The 6225-nt window shown below is 38.6% G+C and overlaps 1 non-coding gene across 1 annotated transcript; it reads left to right on the forward strand.

Moving 5' to 3' along the window:
• Positions 1-2182: 2182 nt before the first annotated feature.
• Positions 2183-2284, forward strand: LOC114501117. Its single transcript, XR_003684884.1, has one exon. It is a non-coding gene; the product is annotated as a U6 spliceosomal RNA (small nuclear RNA).
• Positions 2285-6225: the final 3941 nt, after the last annotated feature.

Below are 6225 nucleotides of genomic sequence, written 5' to 3' on the forward strand. Positions count from 1 at the left end.
CTCCAAGTTTTAGGTAGTAGATGGGACACTCATTCCCCTGAACAATTAAAATAAGTCTACAAAGGCTGCAGTTTATTGTTCCTCTCAGATAGGAGACTGAATGACTTCATATATGGATATATATGAAGTGGATATATGAATATAATTTAACATAATTTTAAAAAGAAGGAAAAAAGCTTTGCCATTGGAACTGGATTATTCACCTTTTTCAAAAGCTAGAGATTTAGAGTGTAACAGTAGAGCTGAAGAAGATAATCATCTTTTAGCAGAAGAATATTTCAATCCCTTTTGGCTTTCCTCCAAGGATATGTGAACAGGACATTAAGTGGCTGAAAAACCAACGTTTTCAATGTTTCATAACTGCAATCAGTCCTATGCATTAATGTTGGAGAGAGACTAAGTTATGAAAACTTTCATATTAAGGCAAGCAGCATTATGACTCTACAGGCTTTTCTTCTTTCTTCTTCTCCTCCTTCCTCTTCTTCTCCTCTTCCTCCTTCTCCTCCTTCTTATAGGAGATGAGATATTTTGTTTTAGTTAATGTTTTTGTTTTTGTTTTTAAAATGATGAAAAAGAAAATGCTTCACTGGCACAGAGCAAAGTTTCCCATAAAACTCTCTTTGGCCATGGACTAAGCACAACACACATGGTGCCAAAGGGGTTTTATGGCTTCCCCTTGTTTCCCCTTCAAAGAAAAAAATGAGCACAGGAGCAAAAAAGAGCTAGAATGAAAACCACATTTCTGCCTTGGTTGGGCTTCTCCTCTGACTGACTAATCACTACAAGGGTTTGGTTTTCTCCAAAAGAAGTCAAATAACTAAATTACCTTCTTTCTACCTGCATTTCCAGAAGACATTAAACAGGGAATTCTGTGAGTTGAAATGCCACTGCTGTATTGGTCGAGAATATTAATAAACCTGACTGATTTGGTCAGTAGCTCCCAGGCAGCCTCCTGTGAACCACAGGGTTGAGGCAGTCCTTCTGAAGACCAGGATATTGCTCTGTCCCAGCCAGCTCTGGATTACCTGAGTGCTGACCACTTATGGAACAGGGGGATCCTGGAGGGCTGTCAGACTCAGTTCTAGTCCTTGGAACCCAGGCCTTGAAACCTAAATCCTTCTAATGCTAACACAGCAATTTACTCTGTTAATTGGGTAATAACCTGCTCAGAGAAATCAGATGAAATATGGGCACTTACCCCCAGCCACCAAGGGAAACTGACCCATGAAGATGGGATTCAGGGAAGTGAGCAATTCCTTCTTAGAATTCCCATTTTCCTAATTTTAAGCAAGACTGATTCCTCCTTGTGCTCCCTGAACCTCAACTTCCTAATATAGAAAGTGAGGAGGATTATTGATTATTTTATAGAAAAAAGGTCTCTATTTTTATGTAGTTATACACGCTCCATATTGTTAATATAAACATTACATTTAAACTTAACAGGGATTGGAGCCCTGGCTGGCGTATCTTAGTGGACTGAGCGCAGGCTGAGAACCAAAGTGTCGCAGGTTCGATTCCCAGTCAGGGCACATGCCTGGGTTGCAGGCCATGGCCCCTAACGACTGCACATTTATGTTTTTTTTTCTCTCTCTCTTTCTCCCTTCCTCCCCTCTCTAAAAATAAATAAATAAAATCTTTAAAAAAATAAACTTAATGGGGATTGGGAAAAACTTTGTAAGATTAAAAATAGGGTGGGGGATCACAGAATAATCAAATTCACTTTTTAAGAATTTAATACTCCTGTAAGTCAAGAAAACTATAAATAATATAAAAATCAGCCCTGGCTGGCATAGCTCAGTGGATTGAGCGCAGGCTGGGAACCAAAGTGTCCCAGGTTCGATTCCCAGCCAGGGTACATTCCTGGGTTGCAGGCCAGAACCCCCAGCAACCGCACATTGATGCCTCTCTCTCTCTCTCTCTCTCTCTCTCCCTCTCCCTCCCTTCCCTCTCTAAAAATAAATAAATAAAATCTTTTAAAAAATATATAAAAATCAAATGACAAAAGGAAAGATAGTTACATTATATTATAAGGATTAATATGCATTACTGATAAGGAATTCTTAAATAGACATAATAAAAAATTCCAGATATCCCATTATAAAAATGGTCAAAATAATCTTGAAGAACAAACTATAGTAACAAAGACATTATGATATTAGTACAATAATACACAAACCAGTGTCTGCTTCTGCAGCATATATACTAAAATTAAAGTGGTACACAGAAGATTAGCATGGTTCCTGCAAAGGATGATGTGCAAATTAAAAAGGAAAAAGGAAAAAAAAAAGGAATGCAGAAACCAATCATCCAATCAACAGAACAGAATGAAGAAAGAGAAACATATATATAGTCATCTGATTAATGATAGGCAATAAATGTTGTAAAGCAGAGGGCAAAAGACAGTTTTTCTATTAAATCATTTTGGGCAAATTGACTACCTGCATGGAATAAAATGTATTTGGAACTCCACTTCACACCATACAAAAATCAACTCTAAATGGATTACAGATCTAAATATGAAAGAGAAAACAACAAAATTTTGAAGGAAAACATAGAAGACTATCCTCATGAACTTGGATTGGGCAAAGGTTATTTAAACAGTCACAAAAAGTATTAACCATTAAAAAAATTAAGTGGGCCATGTTAAAATGAAAAACTTCTGTTCATCCGAAGACACCACTTATTATTTTTTAAATTATATTTTATTGTTTATGTTATTAGAGTTGTCCCCAAATTTCCCCTTTTGTCTCCTTTCACCCAGCTCACCCACTCCCTCAGACAGTCCTCACACTGTTGTCCATGTCCATGGGTCCTACATATATGTTCTTTGGTTACTCTGTTCCCTATGCTGTACTTTACATCCTGACTATTCTGTGACTACCATTTGTGCTTCTTAATTCCTTCACCTTTTTCACCCATCCCTGAAACCCTCCTCCCATCTGTCAAACATCAAAACGATCTCTGTATCTATGATTCTGTTTCTGTTCTGCTTATTTATTTTGCTTTTTAGATTCAATTGTTGACAGATATGTATTTATTGCCATTTTATTATTTATATTTTTGATCTTCTACTTCTTAAAGAAGATCTCTTAAAATTTCATATAATACTGGTTTGGTGATGATGAACACCTTTAGCTTTTTCTTGTCTGGGAAGCTCTTTATCTCTCCTTTGATACTAAATATTAGCTTTGCTGGGTAGAATAATCTTGGTTGTAGGTCCTTGCTTTACATCACTTTGAATATTTCTTGCCAATCCCTTCTGGCCTGCCAAGTTTCTTTTGAGGAATCAGCTGACAGTCTTATGAGGGCTCCTTTGTAGTTAACTTTTCTCTTGTTACTTTTGAGATTCTCTCTTTTTATTTAACCTTTTGTATTTTAACTGTAATGAGTCTTGGTATGGTCCTCTTTGGGTCCAACTTGTTTGGGACTCTCTGTGCTTCCTGGACTTGTATGTCTATTTCCTTCATCAAGTTAGGGAAGTTTTTTGTCATTATTTTTTCAAATAGGTTTTCAATTTCTTGCACTCTCTGTTTTCCTTCTGGGAACCCTAAGATGAAAATGTTAGTATGTTTGAAGTTGTCCCAGAGACTCCTTAAACTATCCTCATTTTTAAAATTCTTTTGTCTTCTAGCTGCTCTGATTGGTGTTTTTTTCTTCCTTATGTTCCAAATTGGTGATTTGATTCTTGACATCATCCACGCCACTGTTGATCCCTGTACATTATTATGTATTTCAATTAGTGCATCCTCTGTTTCTGACTGGATCTTTTTTATGCTGTTGAGGTCCTCACTAAGTTTCTTGAGCATCCTTATAACCAGTGTTTAGAACTGTGCATCTGGTAGAGTGCTTGTCTCCATTTGTTTAGTTCTTTTTCCGGGGTTTCATTCTATTCTTTCATTTGAGCCATGTTTCTTTGTTTCCTCATTTTTTTCAGCCTCCCTGTGTTTGTTTACATGTATTAGGTAGAGCTACTTTGTCTCCCAGGCTTGTTAGAATGGCTTAATGTAGTAGGTATCAGGTAGGGTCCAATGGCACAGCCTCTTCTATTATCCAAGCTGGGTTCTCAAGGTGTGCCCACTGTGTGGGCTGAGTACACCCTCCTCTTGTAGTTGAGACTTGATTACTGTTGGCATGTCCAAGGTCAGCCACCACCTGTGTTCTGTTCACGGTCACATAGCATTAGCTACAAAGCAATCCTCAGATGGTTGTTACTTGTGCTTGTCTTGGAGGTGCCTCGGAGAGACTGAGCTGTGAACCAAGACCCATTGCTGCTGCTATTGCCAGACTGGGGCAACTTAGCAAGAGGTATGGGGCTCGCTGAAACCAAATGCTCCCTGTTGGAGAGAATTTATGAAAATCTGAAGCATTGGCCAAGAAAAGTCATTCATATGGAAATGCCACTGTAAACAGTGTGGTGGCCCTGAAAGTTGGGTAGGATGGGGTCTCAGGGAATCACTACAGTAGGGCAAACAGTGTGAGCCAGGTTGATGGAGTCTCAGATATGGGCTTTGTGGGTGGAGGCTCAGCAAAGGAACAATGGCCTCTGCCAGCATTTCTGTCTGGGATAAATCTGTCACTTCAGCTCTTGCTGTGATGCCAGACAATTCAGTTTCTGCCCATATGTTTCTGATGCCTTTCAATCTGTTGCCCTGGCACTGGAGCTCAGAGGGAGTGAGTCTGAGTAAGTCTGTGCATGAGCCAAGAGGAACTGCCTGGGATTCCAGCAATTTCTGTCTCCCACAGCCTCAATTCCTGCTGGTTTTTACAGCCAGAAGTTATGGAGGCTTATCTTCCTGGCATTGGAACCTTGGACTTGGGGGCTTGGGGTGGGGCCAGGACCCATCACTCCTGAGATATCCCTCCTGATTTTTATCTGCCACATGTGGTCTGGGACTAGCCCATTCTGCATCTCTGCCTCTCCTACAGTCTTGATGTGGTTTCTTCTTTAATTCTGTAGCTGTAGGACTTCCATTTAGCTCAATTGTTGATGGTTCTGAATGGTGGCTGTTCTATAGCTAAGTTGTAATTTTGATGTGATTATGTGAGGAGGCGATCCATGCTTACCTGTGCCACCATTGTGACCAGAAATCTAAAATACCATTTAGTGACTGAAAAGGGAACACACACAGAATGGGAAAAGATATTGGCATACATATATCCAACTTAATGGATAGAAAAAAGAGCAAAGTTTGAATAGGCACTTCACAAAGAACATATCTAAATGAACAATAAAATAAACCCAATATTCGTCATTAGGAAAATTCAAATTAAAACCACAATGAGATACTGTTACATACCCACCAGAATGGCTAAATTAAAATATCTGATAATGCTAACTGTTGACAAGGATGTGAGGCAACTGTAACTCTCATACATTATTGATGGGATATAAAGTGGTATGACCACTTTGGAAAAGTGACAGTATCTATTAGTGACTTATTAGTCATGATTCAATGTTAGGTGAAAAGTACAGAATAGAAAATTATTTATACAGCTCACTCCCAGTTATATATGTACTTCCATACATATACATAGTACATAAAACAAGAAGAAAATGCAAGGTCAACTGTTCATTTCTGTGACATGGAATTACAGAGTGTTTACATTTTCTTCTTCTTATATTTTTCTATGTTAGTCTCTGTCATAGCTTTGAACCTATCATTAAATAGGATTCAATGCCTTTTGGTCCCCAGGGGAATTCTATTAGGACCAAATGTTGATTTTTACTGAAGATTTTGTAGGAGAGACAGAGGAGAGTTTTATACTGTATAATTCATAGCACCTTATATATTGTACTTCCCTCACTTGTGCTTTGTGATTGTTAATTTTAGTCTGTCAATATGACAGGGCTATGGAATATGGAAATATCTATAGTTAACATTATTTCTAGGTATGTTTGTGGGGGTATTTCTGGAGATTAGCATTTGAATTGGTAGACTGGGTAAAGCAGATTGCCCTTGCCAATCTGTGTGGGCATCATCTAATCCAGCTAATCCTGAATAAGACAAAAAGGTGGAGGAAGAGAAAATTCCTTCTCTGCCTATTTGAGCTAAGGTATCAGTCTTCTGCTCTCAGACTGAAACTTACTCCATTGACTGTCTGGTTCTTGAGACTTTGGACTAGAATTTATGGCATCATTTCTCCCGGTTCTCAGGCCTTTGAACTTGGACTATAACTACACCACCAGCTTTCATGGGTCTCCAGCTTGCAGATGGCAGATTGTAG

The sequence above is a fragment of the Phyllostomus discolor genome, chromosome 6 (genome assembly GCF_004126475.2).
Source record: "Phyllostomus discolor isolate MPI-MPIP mPhyDis1 chromosome 6, mPhyDis1.pri.v3, whole genome shotgun sequence".
Classification (NCBI taxonomy): Eukaryota; Metazoa; Chordata; class Mammalia; order Chiroptera; family Phyllostomidae; genus Phyllostomus; species Phyllostomus discolor.